Source organism: Ranitomeya imitator, chromosome 5 (assembly GCF_032444005.1).
Source record: "Ranitomeya imitator isolate aRanImi1 chromosome 5, aRanImi1.pri, whole genome shotgun sequence".
NCBI classification, from domain to species: domain Eukaryota; kingdom Metazoa; phylum Chordata; class Amphibia; order Anura; family Dendrobatidae; genus Ranitomeya; species Ranitomeya imitator.
In genome coordinates, this window is record NC_091286.1 from 669,234,805 (window position 1) to 669,261,138 (window position 26,334).

The 26,334-nt window shown below is 44.9% G+C and overlaps 1 long non-coding RNA gene across 2 annotated transcripts in view; it reads right to left on the reverse strand.

Moving 5' to 3' along the window:
* Nucleotides 1-203: 203 nt before the first annotated feature.
* The window catches only part of LOC138638745 (uncharacterized), a 111,716-nt gene continuing 85,585 nt past the window's right edge, over nt 204-26,334 (reverse strand). For both annotated transcript variants that reach the window (XR_011312541.1, XR_011312542.1), the window contains exon 3: nt 204-438. This is a non-coding gene — a long non-coding RNA (uncharacterized lncRNA). The remainder of the gene's footprint in view (nt 439-26,334) is intronic.

Sequence of the window (26,334 nt, forward strand, 5' to 3'; positions counted from 1 at the left end):
ACGCGGGAAGTATCGGAATTCAGTATCGGAATTCCGATACCGCAAATATCGGCCGATACCCGATACTTGCGGTATCGGAATGCTCAACACTAATTGTGAGTTACAAAGCAAATTCTGAAAGATATAAAATAAAGTAGAAGTTCAATATATGTTGGTCATAAATCAACATGAGAGAGGGGAAAAAGGATTTTCACAGTGCTCACCAGAGTATCTCAGGACCACGGGTGCCAGGTTCAATGTGGCTGGACTCCACTTGTAAATGCAGGCAAAAAAGGAAAAACCAGCACCAGGTGATTTCCATAAAAATTCAAGTTTCATCTTTTATTCAATCCATTGTTTGTAAAAAGTTGACAACATACATATCATAGAGTCTCAAGGGGCAAAGATCCCCCTCCACGCCTGATGCATTTCGGACTTTTTGTCCTTACTCATAGGCATCTAAAATTACAATGAACACACAAGGTTTATAACACGTACACAAACCCAACCTCACATGTGAAAACAATTACAATACAAATGGACCAATCATTATTTGGTGGAATGAACCTTCGAATCATGGTCTTGAGAAAGCAGAATTAGAATCATGCGGCAAACAAATATTGTTCTATCAAATATTACCCTTATCAAAACTAGAAAAATAGAACAATTAGTTGACACATATTCAAAAACGTATGATGTTATTATTATTATTATTATTTTTTTTTTATATAGCACCATTATTTCCATGGTGCTGTACATGAGAAGGGGTTACATCAAAATACAAATATCACTTACAATAAACAAAACTAACAATAACATACTGATACAGAGGGGAGATGACCCTGCCCTTGCGGGCTTACATTCTATAGGATTGTGGGGAAAGAGACAGTCTCAGTGGAATGGTAAGGACGGAATCCAGATTGTAGGCTGTCGAAGAGAGAGTTAGATGCAAAGTGAGAGAAAAGTTCAGCTTGGACGTTCTGCTCAAGGAGTTTGGAAGCTAATGGGTGCAAAGATATGGGGCGGTATCTGGACATAGCGCTCGGGTCAAGGAAGGCTTTTTGAGGATAGATGTGATTGTGGCATGTTTGAAAGCAAAGGGGAAGGTACCAGAAGTTAGTGATAGATTGTATAGATGGGTTAGGGATGGGATTAGTTAATGGTGAGATCGGAGAGGAGGTGGTATAAGATGGGGTCAAGTGCACAAATGATAAGTTGTGATTTGGATAGAAGTTGAGCAAGCTGTCCTTCAGTGATTTTGGAGAGGGAAGTTATGGGGTTAGGGCATTGGTCCTGCATACAAATGGGTTGTGGTGATCGGACAACAGAGGCTTGCCTTGTTTTGTCTATCTTATTTTTGAAGTGCGTGGCAAATTCCTCAGCAGAGATTAAGGAAGTCGGAGGGGGCAGTGGTTGGCGGAGGAGGGAGTTAAATAATAATAATAATAATAATTTTATTTATATAGCGCCAACATATTCAGCAGCGCTTTACAAATTATAGAGGGGACTTGTACAGACGATAGACATTACAGCATAACAGAAATCACAGTTCAAAATAGATACCAAGAGGAGTGAGGGTCCTGCTCGCAAGCTTACAAACTATGAGGAAAAGGGGAGACACAAGAGGTGGATGGTAACAATTGCTTTAGTTATTCAGACCAGCCATAGTGTAAGGCTCGGGTGTTCATGTAAAGCTGCATGAACCAGTTAACTGCCTAAGTATGTAGCAGTACAGACAGAGGGCTAATAACTGCATAAAGTGTATGAGAACATGTGGCGAGGAACCTGATTGTTTTTTTTTTTTTTTGAATGGGCCACACAGGGATAGTTAGGTTAATGCGTTGATGTGGTAGGTGTTAGGAGTCTAGTTTCCTCTGCTGCACAGGGGGAATCTCGGGCCATCTCCGCTGCGGTCTCCCATTCTCCTCCAGCCGCAGTGGAGTCTGCTCAGCAGGGACGTCGCTCCCAGTGTCTTGCTCGCTCTCACTCTGTACAGAGAGTTACTGCTGCTTCTTCAGCTCCTGCCATTAAAGTCAGTGCTGGTCAGCGGCGAGCGGACTTCCCTGGGACTAAGTCCTTGTTTGCGCACACTGAGCATGCCCAGAGCAAGATCTCCCATTGGAGATCGAGGGTCATGTGCTCTGGCTCTGCAGCGCATTCCATTGGTACTCTTGGCAGGTTTTGGAAGGGCAAAGTTTCTGTGGCCACTTCCTGTCCTGCAATTATATAAACTGCGCATTACCGCACGGCCATGCGCTAGTGTACAATTGAATACGTGTGTTTGTTGTGAGTGCAAGTCGTTCATTAAATACCCCTACCCTATTGTATGACTGTTCGCGTATGGAGTATGGCTGCTATCTAGCGCCCGACAAATCACTCAACGTGTCACACACGTATCAGCGTCTATTGCTGTGACCGCCAGTGCGGCGCCACGCGCCAGTAGTGCGCTTCCTGACCCACGTCTGGGTGCTTAGTGGTGCCTGCCAGCACGGCACAGTTCGCACTTCGGTGCTCTAATTATAAGAGTTGCCTAACACACCCTGTTGCGGTGTTGTGCCAGCAAGGGTCTAATCGGACTTCAATCCTAGTTGGGGTTAAGTTAGCTGACTGCTTGCTCGCCTTCTATGTGCGGTACTGCGACCCTGTGACGCAACAGGATCGCTTCCTTCACGTTGGGTGAAGTTTAACCCACGCGAGTATGCTTATGAGTACCGCCATATAGTCCGTCATTACTCAGCAGCAGGTTCCATCTCTGCACGGTGGACCCCGGGCTACGAACGCACCGTACACTATCAGTCTTATTGTTTGGTGCGTTCCGCTAGCCCTAACAGTAGGCCAATCTGAACAAATGAGTTTTTAGGGCACGCTTAAAACTGTGGGGATTGGGGATTAATCGTATTAACCTAGGTAGTGCATTCCAAAGAATCGGCGCAGCACGTGTAAAGTCTTGGAGACGGGAATGGGAGGTTCTGATTATTGAGAATGCTAACCTGAGGTCATTAGCGGAGCGGAGGGCACGGGTAGGGTGGTAGACTGAGACCAGGGAGGAGATGTAGGGTGGTGCTGAGCCTCGGAGTGCTTTGTGGATGAGGGTAGTAGTTTTGTACTGGATTCTTGAGTGGATGGGTAACCAGTGTAATGACTGGCACAAGGTAGAGGCATCGGTGAAACGGTTGGTGAGGAATATGATCCTGGCTGCAGCATTCAGGACAGATTGGAGTGGGGAGAGTTTGGTAAGAGGGAGGCCGATTAGTAGAGAGTTACAATAGTCCAGACGAGAATGAATAAGTGAAACAGTAAGAGTTTTTGCAGATTCGAAAGTAAGAAAAGGGCGAATTCTAGAAATGTTTTTGAGATGCAGATAAGAAGAGCGAGCCAGTGATCGGATGTGGGGGGTGAATGAAAGCTCGGAATCAAGTATGACCCCAAGGCAGCGGGCATGTTGCTTTGGAGTAATGGTCTTCTCCTGAGACAATGTCAAATTGTCCACCACATGAGTCCAAATCTGCTGCAACCTATCCACCACAGTATCCACACCAGGACAGTCAGAAGACTCAACCTGCCCTGAAGAGAAACGAGGATGGAAACCAGAATTGCAGAAAAACGGCGAAACCAAAGTAGCCGAGCTGGCCCGATTATTAAGGGCGAACTCAGCCAAAGGCAAAAAGGACACCCAATCATCCTGATCGGCAGAAACAAAACATCTCAGATATGCCTCCAAGGTCTGATTGGTTCGTTCAGTCTAGCCATTTGTCTGAGGATGGAAAGCCGAGGAAAAAGACAAATCAATGCCCATCCTAGCACAAAAGGCTCGCCAAAACCTCGAAACAAACTGGGAACCTCTGTCAGAAATGATGTTCTCCGGAATGCCATGTAAACGAACCACATGCTGGAAGAACAATGGCACCAAATCAGAAGAGGAAGGCAATTTAGACAAGGGTACCAAATGGACCATCTTAGAGAAGCGATCACAAACAACCCAAATGACCGACATTTTTTGAGAGACGGGGAGATCCGAAATAAAATCCATAGAGATATGTGTCCAGGGCCTCTTCGGGACCGGCAAGGGCAAAAGCAACCCACTGGCACGAGAACAGCAGGGCTTAGCCCGAGCACAAATCCCACAGGACTGCACTAACGAACGCACATCCCGCGACAGAGACGGCCACCAAAAGGATCTAGCCACCAAATCTCTGGTACCAAAGATTCCAGGATGACCAGCCAACACCGAACAATGAACCTCAGAGATAACTCTACTCGTCCATTTATCAGGGACAAACAGTTTCTCTGCTGGGCAACGGTCAGGTCTATTAGCCTGAAATTTTTGCAGCACCCGCCGCAAATCAGGGGAGATGGCAGACAAAATTACCCCCTCTTTGAGAATACCCGCCGGCTCAGACAAACCCGGAGAATCGGGCACAAAACTCCTAGACAGGGCATCCGCCTTCACATTTTTAGAGCCCGGAAGGTACGAAACGACAAAGTCAAAACGGGAGAAAAACAGCGACCAACGAGCCTGTCTAGGATTCAACCGTTTGGCAGACTCGAGATAAGTCAAGTTCTTGTGATCAGTCAAGACCACCACGCGATGCTTAGCTCCTTCAAGCCAATGACGCCACTCCTCGAATGCCCACTTCATGGCCAGCAACTCTCGATTGCCAACATCATAATTACGCTCAGCAGGCGAAAACTTCCTAGAAAAGAAGGCGCATGGTTTCATCACCGAGCCATCAGAACTTCTTTGCGACAAAACAGCCCCTGCTCCAATCTCAGAAGCATCAACCTCGACCTGGGACGGAAGCGAAACATCTGGTTGACACAACACAGGGGCAGAAGAAAAACGACGCTTCAACTCTTGGAAAGCTTCCACAGCAGCAGAAGACCAATTGACCACATCAGCACCCTTCTTGGTTAACTCAGTCAACGGTTTAGCAATACTAGAAAAATTATTGATAAAGCGACGATAAAAATTAGCAAAGCCCAGGAACTTTTGCAGACTCTTCAGAGATGTCGGCTGGGTCCAATCATAAATGGCCTGAACTTTAACAGGGTCCATCTCGATAGTAGAAGGGGAAAAAATGAACCCCAAAAATGAAACCTTCTGAACACCAAAGAGACACTTTGACCCCTTCACAAACAAAGAATTCGCACGCAGAACCTGGAACACCATTCTGACCTGCTTCACGTGAGACTCCCAATCATCCGAGAAGACCAAAATATCATCCAAGTATACAATCAGGAATTTATCCAGGTACTCTCGGAAGATGTCATGCATAAAGGACTGAAACACTGATGGAGCATTAGAAATCCCGAATGGCATAACCAGGTACTCAAAATGGCCCTCGGGCGTATTAAATGCTGTTTTCCATTCATCGCCCTGTTTAATACGCACAAGATTATACGCACCACGAAGATCTATCTTGGTGAACCAACTAGCCCCCTCAATCCGAGCAAACAAATCAGACAGCAGCGGCAAGGGGTACTGAAATTTGACCGTGATTTTATTTAGAAGGCGGTAATCAATACAAGGTCTCAGCGAACCATCCTTCTTGGCCACAAAAAAGAACCCTGCTCCCAATGGCGACGACAACGGGCGAATTTGACCCTTCTCCAAGGATTCCTTTACGTAACTCCGCATAGCGGCGTGCTCAGGCACAGACAAATTAAACAGTCAACCTTTAGGAAACTTACTACCAGGAATCAAATCGATAGCACAATCACAATCCCTATGCGGAGGTAGGGCACTGGACTTGGGCTCATCAAATACATCCTGGTAATCCGACAAGAACTCTGGGACCTCAGAAGTGGTGGATGATGAAATAGACAGAAAAGGAACATCACCATGTACCCCCTGACAACCCCAGCTGGACACAGACATTGATTTCCAATCCAATACTAGGTTATGGACTTGTAGCCATGGCAACCCCAACACGACCACATCATGCAGATTATGCAACACCAAAAAGCGAATATCCTCCTGATGCGCAGGAGCCATGCACATGGTCAGCTGGGTCCAGTACTGAGGCTTATTCTTGGCCAAAGGCGTAGCATCAATTCTTCTCAATGGAATAGGATACTGCAAGGGCTCCAAGAAAAACCCACAGCGCCTAGCATACTCCAAGTCCATCAAATTCAGGGCAGCGCCTGAATCCACAAATGCCATAACAGAATAGGATGACAAAGAGCAGATCAAAGTAACAGACAAAAGAAATTTCGACTGTACCGTACCAATGGTGGCAGACCTAGTGAACCGCTTAGTGCGTTTAGGACAATCAGAGATAGCATGAGTGGAATCACCACAGTAAAAACACAGCCCATTCTGACGTCTGTGTTCTTGCCGTTCAGCTCTGGTCAAAGTCCTATCGCACTGCATAGGCTCAGGTCCATGCTCAGATAATACCGCCAAATGGTGCACAGTTTTACGCTCACACAAGCGTCGACCGATCTGAATGGCCAAAGACATAGACTCACTCAGACCAGCAGGCATAGGAAATCCCACCATGACATCCTTAAGGGCTTCAGAGAGACCTTTTCTGAAAATTGCTGCCAGCGCACATTCATTCCATTGCGTGAGCACAGACCACTTCCTAAACTTCTGACAATATATCTCTACCTCATCCTGACCCTGAGACAGAGCCAGCAAATTTTTCTCTGCCTGATCCACTGAATTAGGTTCATCATACAGCAATCCGAGCGCCAGAAAAAACGCATCAACATCACACAATGCAGGATCTCCTGGCGCAAGGGAAAATGCCCAGTCTTGAGGGTCGCCACATAATAAAGAAATAATGATCTTAACTTGTTGAACTGGGTCACCAGAGGAGCGGGGCCTCAAAGCCAGAAACAGTTTACAATTATTCTTAAAACTCAGAAACTTAGCTCTATCTCCAGAAAACAAATCAGGAATAGGAATTCTTGGCTCTAACATAGAATTCTGAACCATAAAGTCTTGAATATTTTGTACTCTTGCAGTGAGATGATCCACACAAGAAGACAGATCTTTAATGTCTTGGGCAACTTGGGCTGAAAGGTGGCAGATGAGGTTTAACAATGATAAATGTAAGGTTATACACATGGGAAGAGGGAATCAATATCACCATTACACACTGAACGGGAAACCACTGGGTAAATCTGACAGGGAGAAGGACTTGGGGATCCTAGTTAATGATAAACTTACCTGGAGCAGCCAGTGCCAGGCAGCAGCTGCCAAGGCAAACAGGATCATGGGGTGCATTAAAAGAGATCTGGATACACATGATGAGAGCATTATACTGCCTCTGTACAAATCCCTAGTTAGACCGCACATGGAGTACTGTGTCCAGTTTTGGGCACCGGTGCTCAGGAAGGATATAATGGAACTAGAGAGAGTACAAAGGAGGGCAACAAAATTAATAAAGGGGATGGGAGAACTACAATACCCAGATAGATTAGCGAAATTAGGATTATTTAGTCTAGAAAAAAGACGACTGAGGGGCGATCTAATAACCATGTATAAGTATATAAGGGGACAATACAAATATCTCGCTGAGGATCTGTTTATACCAAGGAAGGTGACGGGCACAAGGGGGCATTCTTTGCGTCTGGAGGAGAGAAGGTTTTTCCACCAACATAGAAGAGGATTCTTTACTGTTAGGGCAGTGAGAATCTGGAATTGCTTGCCTGAGGAGGTGGTGATGGCGAACTCAGTCGAGGGGTTCAAGAGAGGCCTGGATGTCTTCCTGGAGCAGAACAATATTGTATCATACAATTATTAGGTTCTGTAGAAGGACGTAGATCTGGGGATTTATTATGATGGAATATAGGCTGAACTGGATGGACAAATGTCTTTTTTCGGCCTTACTAACTATGTTACTATGTTAATGTCCATCACTACACCTGTGTCCTGAACCACCCAAATGTCTAGGGGAAAAGAAAGACAAAACACAGTGCAAAGAAAAAAAAATGGTCTCAGAACTTCTCTTTTCCCTCTGTTGAGAAGCATTAGTACTTTGGGCCTCCAGTACTGTTATGAACAGGTGATTCAGAACCACAATGGACCTAGTGGTTAAGAGCACACAAAGTGACCTGATAGTTACTAACATAGGACGAGCTCTGAGACGTGGGAACTCTGCTGACCGCAATCCCTAATCCTATCATACCACACTAGAGGTAGCCGTGGATTGCGCCTAACGCTCCCTATGCAACTCGGCACAGCCTGAGAAACTAGCTAGCCCTGAAGATAGAAAAATAAGCCTACCTTGCCTCAGAGAAATTCCCCAAAGGAAAAGGCAGCCCCCCACATATAATGACTGTGAGTTAAGATGAAAATACAAACACAGAGATGAAATAGACTTTAGCAAAGCGAGGCCCGACTTAATGAATAGACCGAGGATAGGAAAGATAGCTTTGCGGTCAGCACAAAAACCTACAAACAACCACGCAGAGGGGCAAAAAGACCCTCCGCACCGACTAACGGTACGGAGGTGCTCCCTCTGCGTCTCAGAGCTTCCAGCAAGCAAGAAAAACCAATATAGCAAGCTGGACAGAAAATATAGCAAACAAAAGTAACACAAGCAAAACTTAGCTTATGCAGGGCAGACAGGCCATAAGAACGATCCAGGAGAAAGCAAGACCAATACTGGAACATTGACTGGAGGCCAGGAACAAAGAACTAGTTGGAGTTAAATAGAGCAGCACCTAACAACTTAACCTCGTCAACTGAGGAAGGAAACTCAGAAGCCGCAGCCCCACTCACATCCACCAGAGGAAGCTCATAGACAGGACCAGCTGAAGTACCACTCATGACCACAGGAGGGAGCTTGACCACAGAATTCACAACAGTGGACCCACACACGGAGATGTCAATGTTAGGCAAAGACATACTGATAAGAATTCTAGATTGTGAGCCCAATCGGGGACAGTGATGATAATGTGTGCAAACTGTAAAGCGCTGCGGAATATGTTAGCGCTATATAAAAATAAAGATTATTAAAGGTAGGTTAATAGAGGGCGTAAACACGAGGAGTTAAGTTTTTGACAGATTCAGTTTCAGATAGAGGGAGGACATGATGTTAGAGACAGCGGTAAGACAATCACTGGTGTTTACTAAAAAGGCAGGCGTGATATCAGGAGAAGAAGTGTATAATTGGGTGTCGTCAGCATAGAGATGGTACTGGAAACCAAATCTACTGATTGTTTGTCCAATAGGGGCGGTATACAAAGAGAAGAGGAGGGGGCCTAGGACTGATCCTTGAGGAACCCCAACAGTAAGGGGAAGGTGAGAGGAGGAGGAACCAGCAAAAGATACAGTGAAGAAACGGTCAGAGAGATAGGAGGAGAACCAGGAGAGAACGGTGTCCTTGAGGCCGATGGAGCGGAGCATAGTGAGGAGGAGCTGATGATCTACGGTGCCGAATGCTGCGGAGAGATCCAAGAGAATTAGCATGGAGTAGTGACCATTAGATTTAGCTGTTAGTAGGTCATTAGAGACTTTAGTGAGGGCAGTTTCAGTAGAGTGTAAAGAGCGGAAACCAGATTGAAGAGGGTCGAGAAGAGAGTTATCTGAGAGATAGCGGGTAAGACGGGAGTGGACCAGGCGTTCGAGGAGTTTAGAGATGAAGGGAAGATTAGAGACAGGTCTATAGTTAGCGGCACAGTTTTGATCGAGGGATGGTTTTTTTAAGTAATGGATGTATGATGGCATGCTTAAATGAGGATGGAAAAATACCGAAAGTGAGAGAAAGGTTGAATATTTTTGTTAGGTGAGAGGTGACAGCCGGGGAAAGGGACTGGAGGTGATGTGACGGAATGGGGTCACTGGTGCAAGTGGTTGGGCGAGAAGATGCAAGGAGCCTGATTACTTCTTCTTCTGTAACTGATTCAAAGTCAGAGAGTGAAGTAGATGCAGTAGGAGAGGGAGGACAGTGCATGGTATGAAGAGATTGGGAGATGATTTCCTGTCGAATGTGGTCAATTTTTTCTTTGAAGTAATTGGCCAGATCGTCAGCATGGAGATCCGTGGTTGGGGCCTGCACTCTTGGGTTGAGTAGAGACTGGAAAGTGTCAAAGAGACATTTAGGGTTATTGGACAGGGAGGTGATGAGGGTGCAGCTTCATCCAGAGCACTTTGCAGGGTTTCATTGTAATGCTTCAGAGCAGGATCAGGACATGAGATGGAGGAGATTGGGGCCAATGAGGACTGCAAGTTCTTCATAAGTCTCTGGGTGTTAATGGCCTGTATGTTTCTATAAGTGTGGAAAGTGGGGGTGACCTGAGCGGGATGGCAGTTCTTGATAGAGAATGAAAGAAGGTGGTGGTCAGAGAGCGGGAGAGAGGAGTTTGTGAAATCATCCACTGAGCAAAGACTGGAGAAGACTAAGTCGAGGGAGTTTCCATTTTCATGCGTTGGAGAGTTAGTATGCTGTGAGAGGCCGAAAGAGGAGGTTAGAGATAAAAGGTGAGAAGCAGATGGGGATAGGGGAGAAGCAATGGGGATGTTGAAATCACCCATGATGAGGGTGGGGATGTTACAGGAGAGAAAGTGTGGAAGCCAGGTGGCAATGTGATCCAGGAACTGATGAGGGGCCCGGAGGATGATACGCCACCGCCACTCACATGGAGAAGGGGATATAGAGTCTGACAGCATGGACCTCAAAGGAAGGGAAGACAAGTGAGGGCACTTGGGGGATAACTTGGAAGGTACATTTGGGTGAAAGGAGCAGAGCAACTCCTCCACCTGCTCTGTTGTCCGATCTTGGGGTATGAGAAAAGTGTAGTCCACCATATGAAAGAGCAGCAGCAGCAGTGGTGTCTGCTTGCTGGATCCAGGTTTCAGTAAGAGCCAGGAGATTAAGAGAATTAGAAAGGAAGAAGTCATGGATGAAGGAGAGTTTATTACACACAGAGCGAGAATTCCAAAGGGCACAATTGAAAAAGACAGAAGGCATGCATGGAATATTAATAAGGTTAGAGGGGTTTCTGAGTGTAGCAGTTGGGAGGTTTGACTGGCTATAACATGGAGGGCCGGGGTTGGGAGAGATGTCTCCAGCAACTAGGAGAAGGAGGATAGAAAGAGTGAGCAGATGGTTAAGTGATTTGTGAGAGCGTCTCTTGTGTTGGATGGTGGGACTGAAGGGATCTGTGCTGTTAAGCATTGTGAACAGAGCATGAGTGCTATACATAGGAGAGGGAAGGACAGAGGGGCCGATATGGATGGTTTGAATAGAGTTAATGCAAGGGCGGTGAATGTGAGTGAATGTGGCAGCCAGGATATAGAATATACAAATACATATGTTGAGTATTTGTTCTGTGCCAAATGAACAGGGAATAGATTTAGATTGTCTTAACTGTCTCCTGCCCTGTCTAACTGCCATGGTATAACTGCGAGTACTTAGAAAAAAGTACTTTGATAAAAAGTACACGAATAATAGTGCATGAATGCACCCCTGCACGAATGCTTCCCCTGACGAAGCCGTCCTTGTAATGGCGATATGCGTGGGGTCTGTCCCCACTCTGATCCTTGCCTCCCTGCTTTCTGCCTTCCTTACGGCTCTGCTCTTATTGCTCCATATGGCTGGATCTGGCACCTGCATATATATCTTGGGTATACGAGCATTGCAGCTCCATGTGTAGAGCGCTGGGCGCATCCGCTTTTGTGTTATGACCCTTACCTGGTGCTGTCCCAGATAGGTGGCTATATTGCTTACTGACATACGGGTACTTATTAGTGTTGGTCACCTTTTTCTACATCCTGGTACAGGGTCTGTTCTTTTGCCCTTAGATACATGCCCCTGTCTGGCTACTAATATCTTGATGGATCATTGTGGGGATTTTTGGTGTTTTCTTCATTGGTTTTAAATGTTTTTATCTATGCATCAATAAAGTTTGCCTTTTGATATTTTTGATTACATATTGTGGTGTGCAGTGCTGTAGAGTGGTTCTCTTTCTTTTCATTGGTTGTTATATTATACCACTCTTCTGCACCCCTTCTACCCCATATAATATTTGGTAGTGCGCTGGTATTTATCTCTTTTTTCCCCAAAGTATGTCTACATTTATAGAAGGCTAGCTCTTAGATCTCACTTTTTTTTTTGTTTGTTTTTTTTTGTTTCCCTCTCGTTAGCAATCAATCTAACTCAGCTGAGACAGCAGGACACAATAAATGTAGTGAACAGATAAACAAAAGACCAGGCCTACATGGATCATAAACCGCTTTGAAATAGTTATGTGATCTCTTTGCATGAGGACAAGCAGAAGTGAGTTAAATATCTATAAACAAAAACAATTGCATACTAAGATGGCTAACAAATATAGATATATGCAGGATTCAATGCCGAAGATTGACTGACTCAGATACCATTGAGGCTGCTTGCTGGCAGGGACTGGAGCAATAGACATGCAGGGTATTTCAGTTCAGAGAATGAATGATAAGTTTACCATTCAGGCTGCTTGCTGGCAGGGACTTGAGCAATAGACATGCAGGGTATTTCAGTTCAGAGAATGAATGATAAGTTTACATGTGTGAAGAGAAAGTTAAAAGTGTTGAACAACTGTTTGGGGTTGTAGGATAAAGAAGATACGAGGGATATGAAATAGGCCTGTTTAGTAGAGGTGAGAGCTGATTTGAATGCAAGTGTTGCTTATTTAAGTGCAATGAAATCATCTTGTGAATGTGTTTTCTTCCAATTCTGGATACTTGTCAAAGCTTTTTGGTGATGTTATTGTGCCAGGGTTGTCTATTGATTTGTTGCACTCTGTTATGCATGACAGAGGCGACCGAGTTGATGGCTGCTGCCAGAGTGGCATTGTAGAAACTAGTGGCAGTGTCTGGTTTGTCGAGTGAAGCTATGGATGACAGTGTTATGATCCGGTGACCTTGGAGCCGCATGAAACTTTCTCTGGAGTAGGTGGAAACTGTACTGACCGCAAATCCTAAACTAACACCGCAACTAGAAGTAGCTGTGGGGTGTGCCTAACAAATTCTAGACACCTCGACAGAGCTGAAGGACTAAATACCCCTATAGATGGAAATAGGAATTCTACCTTGCCTCAGAGCAGAACCCCAAAGGATATACAGCCCCCCACGAATATTGACTGTGAGTAGTAGAGGAAAGACACACGCAGGCAGAAAACAGGATTTAGCAAAAGAGGCCACTCTAGCTAAATAGGAAAGGATAGGACAGAATACTAATCAGTCAGTATTAAAACACTTCCAAAAATATCCACAGCAGATAATACAAAAATTCCACCATCTAACTAAAGACGTGGACCCTATATCTGCAACTCCTGAGAATCCAACAAGACTGAGAAAATACTGACACAATCTAAGCTGGACAAGAAAAAACAAATGAATAGCACTGAATAATTAAGCACACAGTATGTGTGCCACAGAAACAAAAACCAGACACTTATCTTTGCTGATTTGGCAGCAAGGCAGGAGGAACCAGACAGAGATCCAAAACCTCCCAACAACCATGGACAACTGGCAAGGACTAATGAATCCTGCACACCTAAATACCCCAGTCAGAACTGCAATCAGCAGATACACCTGACCAGGACTGCATCCCAGGGACAACTGCATTACCACCTACAACCACCGGAAGAAACCCAAAAGCAGAATTCACAACAGAATCCCCCCTTGAGGAGGGGTCACCGAACCCTCACCAGAGCCCCCAGGCCGATCAGGATGAGCCAGATGAAAGGCACGGACCAAATCAGCAGCATGGACATCAGAGGCAAAAACCCAAGAATTATCCTCCTGGCCATAACCCTTCCATTTGACAAGGTACTGAAGCCTCCACCTCGAAAAACGAGAATCCAAAATCTTCTCAACCACATACTCCAACTCTCTATCAACCAACACAGGGGCCGGAGGATCAACAGAGGGAACAACGGGCACCAAATATTTCCTCAATAAAGATCTATGGAAGACATTATGGATAGCAAAAGAGGCCGGAAGCGCCAATCAAAAAGACACCGGATTAATAATCCCAGAAATCCTATAAGGACCAATAAACCGAGGCATAAACTTAGGGGAAGAAACCTTCATAGGAACATGACGGGAAGACAACCAGACCAGATCCCCAACCCGAAGCCGGGAACCAACACACCGATGACGGTTAGCAAAACGTTGAGCCTCCTCCTGAGACAACACCAAATTGTCCACCACATGAGCCCAAATCTGCTGCAACCTGTCAACCACAGAATCCACACCAGGACAGTCAGAAGGCTCAACCTGCCCAGAAGAAAAACGAGGATGAAAACCAAAATTACAAAAGAAAGGCGAAACCAAAGTAGCCGAACTACCCCGATTATTAAGTGCAAACTCGGCCATTGGCAAGAAGGCCACTCAATCATCCTGATCAGCAGACACAAAGCATCTCAAATAAGTCTCCAAAATCTGATTAGTTCGCTCAGTCTGGCCATTTGTCTGAGGATGAAATATAGTAACATAGTAACATAGTAACATAGTTAGTAAGGCCGAAAAAAGACATTTGTCCATCCAGTTCAGCCTATATTCCATCATAATAAATCCCCAGATCTACGTCCTTCTACAGAACCTAATAATTGTATGATACAATATTGTTCTGCTCCAGGAAGACATCCAGGCCTTTCTTGAACTCCTCGACTGAGTTCGCCATCACCACCTCCTGAGGCAACCAATTCCAGATTCTCACTGCCCTAACAGTAAAGAATCCTCTTCTATGTTGGTGGAAAAACCTTCTCTCCTCCAGACGCAAAGAATGCCCCCTTGTGCCCGTCACCTTCCTTGGTATAAACAGATCCTCAGCGAGATATTTGTATTGTCCCCTTATATACTTATACATGGTTATTAGATCGCACCTCAGTCGTCTTTTTTCTAGACTAAATAATCCTAATTTCACTAATCTATCTGGGTATTGTAGTTCTCCCATCCCCTTTATTAATTTTGTTGCCCTCCTTTGTACTCTCTCTAGTTCCATTATATCCTTCCTGAGCACCGGTGCCCAAAGCTGGACACAGTACTCCATGTGCGGTCTAACTAGGGATTTGTACATAGGTAGTTGTTATGATTAGGCAATTCAGTACCACAGTGAACATAGAGGTCAGAGCACATACAGTGATCTGACAATAATCCAAAAACATAGAACGAGCTCTGAGACGTGGGAACTCTGTTGACCGCAATCCCTGATCCTCTCCAACAACACTAGAGGCAGCCGTGGATTGCGCCTAACGCTACCTATGCAACTCGGCACAGCCTGAGAAACTAGCTAGCCTGAAGATAGAAAATAAGCCTACCTTGCCTCAGAGAAATACCACAAAGGAAAAGGCAGCCCCCCACATATAATGACTGTGAGTTAAGATGAAAAGACAAACGTAGAGATGAAATAGATTTAGCAAAGTGAGGCCTGACTTTCTGAACAGAGCGAGAATAGGAAAGGTAACTTTGCGGTCAACACAAAACCCTAAAAACCACGCAAAGGGGGCAAAAAGACCCTCCGTACCTAACTAACGGCACGGAGGTACACCCTCTGCGTCCCAGAGCTTCCAGCAAACAAATAGATAAGCTGGACAGAAGAAAAGCAAACAAAATAGCAAAGGAAAACTTAGCTATGCAGAGCAGCAGGCCACAGGAACGATCCAGGAGGAAAACAAGTCCAATACTGGAACATTGACAGGAAGCCAGGATCAAAGCACTAGGTGGAGTTAAGTAGAGCAGCCCCTAACGACCTCACCACATCACCTGAGAGAGGAAACTCAGAAGCCGCAGTACCACTTCCCTCCACCAACGGAAGCTCACAGAGAGAATCAGCCGAAGTACCACTTGTGACCATAGGAGGGAGCTCTGCCACAGAATTCACAACAGGTAGCATAATGCTCTCATCATGTGTATCCAGACCTTTTTAATGCACCACATGATCCTGTTTGCCTTGGCAGCTGCTGCCTGGCACTGGCTGCTCCAGGTAAGTTTATCATTAACTAGGATCCCCAAGTCCTTCTCACTGTCAGATTTACCCAGTGGTTTCCCGTTCAGTGTATAATGGTGATATTGATTCCTTCTTCCCATGTGTATAACCTTACATTTATCATTGTTAAACCTCATCTGCCACCTTTCAGCCCAAGTTTCCAACCTATCCAGATCCATCTGCAGCAGAATACTATCTTCTCTTGTATTAACTGCTTTACATAGTTTTGTATCATCTGAAAATATCGATATTTTACTGTGTAAACCTTCTACCAGATCAGTAATGAATATGTTGAAGAGAACAGGTCCCAATACCGACCTCTGCGGTACCCCACTGGTCACAGCGACCCAGTTAGAGACTATACCATTTATAACCACCCTATGCTTTCTATCACTAAGCCAGTTACTAACCCATTTACACACATTTTCCCCCAGACCAAGCATTCTCATTTTGTGTACCAACCTCTTGTGCGGCACGGTATCAAACGCTTTGGAAAAATCGAGATATACCACGTCCAATGACTCACCGTGGTCCAGCCTATAGCTTACCTCTTAAACCTCTTATAAAAACTGATTAGATTGGTTTGACAGGAGCGATTTCTCATAAACCCATGCTGATATGGAGTTAAACAGTTATTCTCATTGAGATAATCCAGAATAACATCCCTCAGAAACCCTTCAAATATTTTACCAACAATAGAGGTTAGACTTACTAGCCTATAATTTCCAGGTTCACTTTTAGAGCCCTTTTTGAATATTGGCACCACATTTGCTATGCGCCAGTCCTGCGGAACAGACCCCGTCACTATAGAGTCCCTAAAAATAAGAAATAATGGTTTATCTATTACATTACTTAGTTCTCTTAGTACTCGTGGGTGTATGCCATCCGGATGCGGAGATTTATCTATTTTAATCTGATTTAGCCGGTTTCGCACCTCTTCTTGGGTTAGATTGGTGACCCTTAATATAGGGTTTTCATTGTTTCTTGGGATTTCACCTAGCATTTCATTTTCCACCGTGAATACCGTGGAGAAGAAGGTGTTTAATATGTTAGCTTTTTCCTCGTCATCTACAACCATTCTTTCCTCACTATTTTTTAAGGGGCCTACATTTTCAGTTTTTATTCTTTTACTATTGATATAGTTGAAGAACAGTTTGGGATTAGTTTTACTCTCCTTAGCAATGTGCTTCTCTGTTTCCTTTTTGGCAGCTTTAATTAGTTTTTTAGATAAAGTATTTTTCTCCATATAGTTTTTTAGAGCTTCAATGGTGCCATCCTGCTTTAGTAGTGCAGGAGAAAAAGACAAATCAATGCCCAGCCTAGCACAAAAGGCCCGCCAAAACCTAGAAACAAACTGGGAACCTCTGACGGACACAATATTCTCCGGAATACCATGCAAACGAACCACGTGCTGAAAAAACAATGGAACCAAATCTGAAGAGGAAGGCAATTTAGGCAAAGGCACCAAATGAACCATCTTAGAGAACCGGTCACAAACAACCCAGATAACAGACATCTTCTGGGAAACCGGAAGATCAGAAATAAAATCCATAGAAATATGCGTCCAGGGCCTCTCAGGGACTGGCAATGGCAAAAGCAACCCACTAGCACGGGAACAACAAGGCTTGGCCCGCGCACAAGTCCCACAGGACTGCACAAAAGAACGCACATCACGTGACAAAGAAGGCCACCAAAAGGACCTACCAACCAAATCTCTGCTACCAAAAATACCAGGATGACCAGTCTACACAGAACAGTAAACCTCAGAAATCACTCTACTAGTCCATCTGTCAGGAACAAACAGTTTCCCCACTGGACAGCAGTCAGGTCTGTCAGCCTGAAATTCCTGAAGAACCCGTCGTAAATCAGGGGAAATGGCAGAAAGGACCACTCCTTCTTTCAGAATGCCGACCGGTTCAAGGACCTCAGGAGAATCAGGCAAAAAACTCCTAGAGAGGGCATCAGCCTTAATATTCTTAGAATCCGGAAGATACGAAACCACAAAATCAAAACGGGAAAAAAAACAAGGACCATCAAGCCTGTCTAGGATTCAGCCGTTTGGCAGACTCGAGGTAAATCAGATTCTTATGATCGGTCAAGACCACAATACAGTGCTTAGCTCCCTCAAGCCAATGTCGCCACTTCTCAAATGCCCACTTCATAGCCAACAACTCCCGAATGCCGACATCATAATTGCGTTCAGCAGGCAAAAATTTACGGGAAAAGAAGGCACACGGTTTCATCAAGGAACCAACAGAATCCCTCTGAGACAAAACGGCCCCTTCCCCTATCTCAGAAGCGTCAATCTCAACCTGAAACGGAAGCGAAACATCCGGTTGGCGCAACACCGAAGCAGAAGTAAATCGGCGTTTAAGCTCCTGAAAGGCAGAGACAGCCGCAGAGGACCAATTCGCCACATCAGTGCCTTTCTTCGTCAAATCGGTCAAGGGTTTAACCACGCTGGAGAAGTTAGCAATGAAACGGCAATAAAAATTAGCAAAACCCAAAATTTCTGAAGGCTCTTCACGGATGTGGGTTGAATCCAATCATGAATGGCCTGAACCTTAACCGGATCCATCTCCATAGATGAGGGAGAAAAAATGAAGCCCAAAAAAGAAACCTTCTGCACCCCAAAGAGACACTTAGACCCCTTCACAAACAAAGCATTGCCACGAAGGATCTGAAATACCATCCTGACCTGTTCCACATGAGACTCCCAATCATCGGAAAGAATCAAAATATCGTCCAAATAGACAATCAAGAATTTATCAAGATAAGTCCGGAAGATATCATGCATGAAGGACTGAAAAACTGATGGAGCATTAGTGAGCCCGAATGGCATCACAAGGTATTCAAAATGGCCTTCGGGCGTATTAAACGCAGTTTTCCATTCATCACCCTGCTTAATACGAACAAGATTATATGCCCCCCGAAGGTCAATCTTAGTAAACCAACTAGCCCCCTTAATCCTAGCAAACAAATCAGAAAGCAAAGGTAAAGGGTATTGAAACTTGACCGTGATCTTATTCAAGAGGCGATAATCAATACAGGGTCTCAAGGAGCAATCCTTCTTAGCAACAAAAAAAATCCCGCTCCCAACGGTGAAGAAGATGGCCGAATATGCCCTTTCGCCAAAGACTCCTTAATATAATTCCGCATGGCGGTATGTTCAGGCACAGACAGGTTGAAAAGTCGTCCCTTAGGAAACTTACAGCCTGGAATCAAGTCAATAGCACAATCACAGTCCCTGTGCGGTGGAAGGGAACTGGACTTGGGCTCATCGAATACATCCTGAAAATCAGACAAAAACTTAGGAATTTCAGAAGAGGAAGAAGAGGAGATTGACATCAAAGGAACATCATTATGAATCCCCTGACAACCCCAACTAGTCACAGACATAGACTTCCAGTCCAACACAGGTTTATGTACCTGCAACCACGGAAAACCCAGCACGATAGCATCATGCAAATTATGCAACACCAGAAATCGACAATCTTACTGATGGACTGGTGCCATGCGCATGGTCACCTGTGTCCAAAACTGTGGCTTATTTTTAGCCAAAGGTGTAGCATCAATGCCCCTTAAAGGAATAGGGTTCTGCAAAGACTGCAAGGGAAAACCACAACGCCTGACAAACTCAAAGTCCATTAAGTTCAAGGCGGCGCCTGAATCCACAAACGCCATGACAGAAAATGATGACAAAGAGCAGATCAAGGACACAGATAACAGAAACTTAGGTTGTACAGTACTGATGGTAAATGAACTGGCGATCCTCTTTGTCCACTTAGGGCAGACAGAAATGACATGAGAAGCGTCGCCACAATAATAACACAACCTATTCTGACGTCTGAAACCTTGTCGTTCCGTTCTAGACAGAATCCTATCACACTGCATTGACTCAGGAATTTGCTCTGAGGACAACGCCACAGCGCGCACAGTTCTGCGTTCCCGCAAGCGCCGGTCAATCTGAATGGCCAGAGACATAGAATCACTCAGACCGAAAGGAGTGGAGTGTATATTTGCAACTCCTGAGAATCCAACAAGACTGAGAAAACACTGACACAATCTTAGCTGGACAAGAGAAAACAAATGAATAGCACAAAATTATTAAGCACACAGCATGTGTGCCACAGAAACAAAAAAACAGACACTTATCTTTGCTGATTTGGCAGCAAGGCAGGAGGAACCAGACAAAGATCCAAAACCTCCCTGAACCATGGACAACTGGCAAGGACTAATGAATCCTGCACACCTAAATACCCCAGTCAGAACTGCAATCAGCAGATACACTTGACCAGGACTGCAACCCAGGGACAACTGCATTACCACCTACAACCACTGGAGGGAACCCAAAAGCAGAATTCACAACAGCCATTAGCCTCGTGACACCTGGCTTACGATTAGAGTTTGCTCTTGTTCCTCTGGACTTCTTCCTATTGACTTCTCTAAAGTCTCAGGCTCAGCAGGAGGCTTTGTAGTTGGAAATTAAGGGTCTGTTAGCTATACATTTTTTTTTAAATAGGTTTCGGCAGACCAAAGAGGGAAGGGATTTTACTCCCCCTTATTTCTGGTCTCTAAGCCAGATGGCGCTTATAGGAAAATGATAAATTTAAGAAGGTTGAACACCTTTTTAAGATCTCGGACCTTCAAAGTGGAGTCCATTCGACCAGCCATAAAAATTTTATTTCCCAGGTGCTTCATGGCAGTCCTGAATCTCAAAGATGCAAATTACCTTCTCCCAATTCATGTCATGTCATGTTACATCAACAATACCTCCGGGGGCGGTCGTGTTAGAAGGTCAGATCCATCATCTCCTGTTCATGGCAATGCTTTTCGGATTGTCCATGGTGCCTGGGTCTTCATCACGTTAATGGTAATGTCATATTTACAGTTAAAGGACACTTTAATCGTCCCGCACCTGGACGATCATCTAGTGGTAGGAAACTTAGCCTTTCAATGTGAGCGGCGGCTAGCTGATGTAATTTCATCTTTGCAGGATTTGGGTTGGCTGATCATCTACAAAAAATCCAGGTTGCTCCTGATAACCTGCCAGACATTCCTGGGCCTTCATCTAGACTCCGTAATTCAGAAATACCTCCTTCTAAAAGTGAAGAAATTAACAATAGTTGATAAAGCATGTTCAGCAATTGACAACCCTAGAATGTCCCTGAGGTAGGGTATGTCTCTGCTTGTCTCTCTTACATCATGTATTCCTGCAGTGCAGTGGGCCCAGTTCCATACTAGACAGCTACAGTGGGCATCCTACAGGAAGAGGAAAAACTGCAGGGACAGTTGGAGGGAGTAATGTCACTTTCAACTGAGGTAGTTAGATCCCTGTAATGGTGGCTAGATCTAAGACGTCTCTCGAGAGGAGTTCTGTGTGTAGTAAGACCCTCAAAAACAAGTTCCACGGATGCTAGCCCCTTTGCATGGGGAGCACATTTAGGGGCAATCAGAGACACTGGTCTCCAACGAAAGAACACGACTCTTTAAATTTAAGAGAGTTAAAAGCGATTTATTATGCCATACGTAATTTTCTTCCACAGTTGCAAGGAACTCATACAAGAGTTCTATCAGACAACACCACCACAGTAGCAAATTTTAATCATCAAGGAGGAACACGATCAGGAACTCTGATGTCTACAGCAGACAGGATACTTAATCTGGCCAAAGAACATCTCTTGTCCCTGTCAGCCCTGCACATCAGGGGTGTAGACAACTCTGCAGCAGACTTCCTAATTTGCCATACCCTGCATCAAGGAATGGTTGCTCAACCGTTGCATTTTCAAGAAGATAATGGACATGTGGGGCATGCCGGAGATAGACATCTTTGCCGCAAGAAACAACCGGCAGGTTGAAAGGTTCGCTTCGCTATACAGACAGGACCATCCAGATATACTCGTCTCCCTTCAGTCCCCATGGACCTTTCATCAGGCTTATGCCTTTCCCTGATAATTCTACTGATAGTCATCAGAAAAATAAAGAAGGAAAGAGTGAAAGTGATCTTGATAGTCCCATTTTGGCTCAAGAGGCCGTGGTTTTCATGGCTCAGAGCCATGTCAGTCTCTGACCCTTGGATCCTCCCTTGGGATCGGCACCTGCTTTCTCAAGGACCCTTCTATCATCCACATGTGAGGGGCCTAGGGCTGACGGCATGGAACTTGAGAGGCAGTTGCTGAGACTAAGAGGATTCTCAGAAAATTTAATACATACCCTCCTGAATTGTAGGAAGGAGGCCACAGCCAAAATTTACCCTAGAATTTGGAAAAAAATGTCTTAGTTTCCATTTAGAGGCCCCTTCTAATTAGATTCATAACCCTGCTACAGTATATTAGAAATCCTGCAGAGAGGTCAGGAGTTGGGTCTATCAGTGAACACCTTGTAGGTCCAAATATCGGATCTAGGAGCCTTATATAGTTACAATGTTGCTGGAGGCAGATGGGTAGCTAGGTTCGCTTAAGCATGGCAGTGAGAGGACCCAGTGCATATTTCTCATATATCACCTTGGGATCTCAACCTATTTCTAGATGCATTGACAGTGGGTCTATTGAGCCTTACACTTAGCCTCATTAAAATACATTTGATTCAAGACAGTTTTATTAGTAGCCTTAGTATCAGCAAGAAGAGTGAGTGATATCCAGGCCCTGTCAATAGATCCTCCCTTTCTGTCAATATTCCATGATAGTATAGTTTTAAAAACAGGCCTTAGTATCAACAAGAAGAGTAAGTGATATCCAAGCCCTGTCAATAGATCCTCCCTTTCTGTCAATATTCCACAATAGGATAGTTTTAAAAACAGACCTTTCCTACCTTCCTAAGGTGTCTACTAAATTCCATAGATCCCAGGAGATTTATCTTCCCTCCTTTTTTAATAACCCGACAACACCGGAGGAGAAAAAATGTCACATTAGACGTGAAGAGGGCTGTCTTAGCCTATTTAGATAGGACTAGATCCTGGAGGCAGAGCAGGGCTCTCTTTGTGTCCTTTCAGGGCCACAGGAAGGGGTCTGGAATAACAAAGGCCATGCTTTCTCGATGGATCAGAGAGGCGATTGTTCTGACATACTCGGCAAAAGAGGAGAACCCGCTGCAGGGTGTGAAAGCACATTCCGCAAGAGCATTCTCCTGGGTGGAGAGAGCGGATATCCCAATTGACCTTAAATGTAAGGCAGGGCCGGAGTCAGCACCCGGGCAAGTGCCAGGGCCCTGAGCAGGCAGGAAGCCCACTCACCATCAGGGACACTGGCGTGTTACGGGAGCTTGGTGCCGGCCCCCGTGAGTGGACACCCCACCCCGCCGCTCCGGGCCCCGACAATTGTGATACTTACCTCTCCAGCTTCCAGCACTGCAGCGTCTTCCATCCTCTGATTGTGATGTTCAGGTCAGAAGGCGCGATGACGTCACCAGTGTGCGCCCTCTGCCTGAGCAGTCACAGCACAAAGAGCAGGAAGAGGCAATACTGAGGAGTCCAGAGCAGAGCAGCAACAAGCAACGAGAGGTGAGCAATTCATTTTTTTTTATATTTGGAGCAATATATGGGGACTATAAGAAGGGGTCCATATATAGAGCATTATATGGGGCTAATTCTATATGGAGTATCTTATGGGGCCAATAATATAGGGAGCATCTTATGGGGCCAGTTTTATGGGGAGCATCTTATGGGGCCAATTCTATAGGGAGCATCTTATGTGGATAATTCTATATGGAGCTTCTTAATGGGGCCAATTCTATATGGAGCTTCTTAATGGGGCCAATTCTATATGGAGCTTCTTAATGGGGCCAATTCTATATGGAGCTTCTTAATGGGGCCAATTCTATAGCAAGCATCTTATGGGGCCAATTACATATGGAGCAGTATATGAGGCCAATTACATATGGAGCAGTATATGAGGCCAATTGCATATGGAGCAGTATATGAGGCCAATTACATATGGAGCAGTATATGTGGCCAATTACATATGGAGCAGTATATGGGGCCAATAATATATGAAGCATACTGTATTATGGGACTAATTATATATGGAGCATTTTATATGGCCAATTATATATGGAGCATTACACAGTTTTATAGGTCGGGTTGTTGCGGACGCAGCAATACCAAATATGTGTACTTTTATTTCTTACTTTTTTTCATTAAAATATTTTTTACAGATAGAATATATATTGATTTTTTATCATTATTTATTTTTTTTAAATATTTTTACAATTGTTTAAGAAACATGTTTTACTTTTTTACTTTGATCCACTATGAGACAACAATTTTTTGATGGCTGATCGCTTCTATAGTTTGCAGATGAAGCAGCATCTGGAAGCCATTGAGGCTGTCACCTACTGGGAGACTTGGTGACCATGCAAGTTTCCTAGCTCTGATGACCCGGATGTCATCATGACTACAATTTGTCACCATGGCAATGATCAGAAGCCTGTGTCACTCCATGGGGTCTCCGATCCAAAGGCAGAGGGGGTGTCAGCCCTGTGTAATGTTCGATCACAGTATTTTGGGGTTAAAGTGCCGGGAGCGGTCTGTCAGAATAAGCTGACATCCGGCCGTGATCGACCGCGCACCCCCCGTGAGGGTGACCCATCGCAATGATGTTATGGACTGATCACTACGTCAGAAGTCAGAAAAGGGTTATTATTATTATTATTTATTATTATAGCGCCATTTATTCCATGGCGCTTTACACATAAAAACAAGTACAATAATCTTAAACAATACAAGTCACAACTGGTACAGGAGTAGAGAGGACCCTGCCCGCGAAGGCTCTAAATCTACAAGGGATGGGTGAGAATAGAGTAGGTGAGGGTAGAGCTGGTAATGCAGCGGTTTGGTCGATCGGTGGTTACTGCAGGTTATAGGCTTGTCGGAAGAGGTGGGTCTTCAGGCTCTTTTTGAAGGTTTCCATGGTAGGTGAGAGTCTGATATGTTGTGGTAGAGAGTTCCAGAGTAGGGGGGATGCGCTAGATAAATCTTGTATGCGATTGTGGGAAGAGGAGATAAGAGGTGAGTAGAGAAGGAGATCTTGTGAGGATCACAGGTTGCGTGTAAGTAAGTACCGGGAGACGAGGTCACAGAAGTATGGAGGAGACAGGTTGTGGATGGCTTTGTATGTCATGGTTAGGGTTTTGTACTGGGGTCTCTGGGTAATGGGGAGCCAGTGAATGGATTGACAGAGGGGAGAGGCCAGGAAATAGTGGGGGGACAGGTGGATTAGTCGGGCAGCTGAGTTTAGAATAGATTAGAGGGGTGCGAGAGTGTTAGAGGGGAGGCCACAGAGCAGGAGGTTACAGTAGTTAAAATATATCCACAGGTGTTTCCCCAATTATCTCATATGTTGCCAAAAAAAAACCCAGAAGCTTCCAAAAACATAACATCATTATATGGGCAGTCCAGAATTGTTTAAAGGCATAGTAATCTTAGTGTATGTAAACTTTTGACTTTCCAGTAAGCAATAAAAATGCCTTAAACATTCTCTCTCTCTCTCTCTCTCTCTCTCACATTATTCTGGCATTTGGTAAATAATAATTATGGTAATCCAAATTGACCTAATTGACCCGGGGGTTGGGGTAGATGGCTCGGGTGGAGGGTCCAAGGAGGCAGGGTCGCTGCTGCAGCATGCTAGCAGTGGGGGCAGGAATGGGGTGATGCTGCGGACCCCACTGGCTTAAGGACCAGGATTTGTGGACATCACCAGCCTGGGCTCCCTGATCGCTCTACTTGCAGATCTATGTTTCTTCTACTTCCCCTAGAATATCTCATGCATCACCTTTATGGGGGTCGCCTTGCTGGAAAATATTTGGTGACTGTGATAATGGATCTTGCAGGACTTCACAAGGGGCGAGTGGGTTAATCATCTACTCTGATATTGCACCTTATTCATCTCTATGTATGTAAGAGATATTTTATCTAGCATTCTCTGTATGGTACAGTGTAAGGGTGGATTGAATCAGGTTGACTCCTATTTTTTTATCAGTACATCTTAATATTTTTTCTACGTCATATTTGTTCTATGGCCTAGATGCCTATCCATTTTACAGCTTGATTGGGTACCTATCCCAAGATATATAAAACAGCTCAAAATGTATATATATCTACTATATGTTAGGAGTCGAGTTTCCTCTGCTGCACAGTGGGAATCTAGATCCGTCTCCGCTGCGGTCTCCCATTCTTCTCCAGCCGCAGTGGAGTCTGCTCAGCAGGGACGTCGATCCCAGCGTCTCGCTCAGTCTGACTCTGTGTGAAGAGTTACTGCTGCTTTTCCTGCTTCTGCCATTGAAGCCAGTGCTGGGCAGCGGCGAGTGGACGTTTCTGGATCTAAGTCCTGCTTTTCTCTGTCTGAGCATGCCCAGGGCAGGATCTCCTGTTGGAGATCGAGGGTCACATGCTCAGGTACTGCAGCACATCCCATTGGTCCTTTTGGCAGGTCCTGAA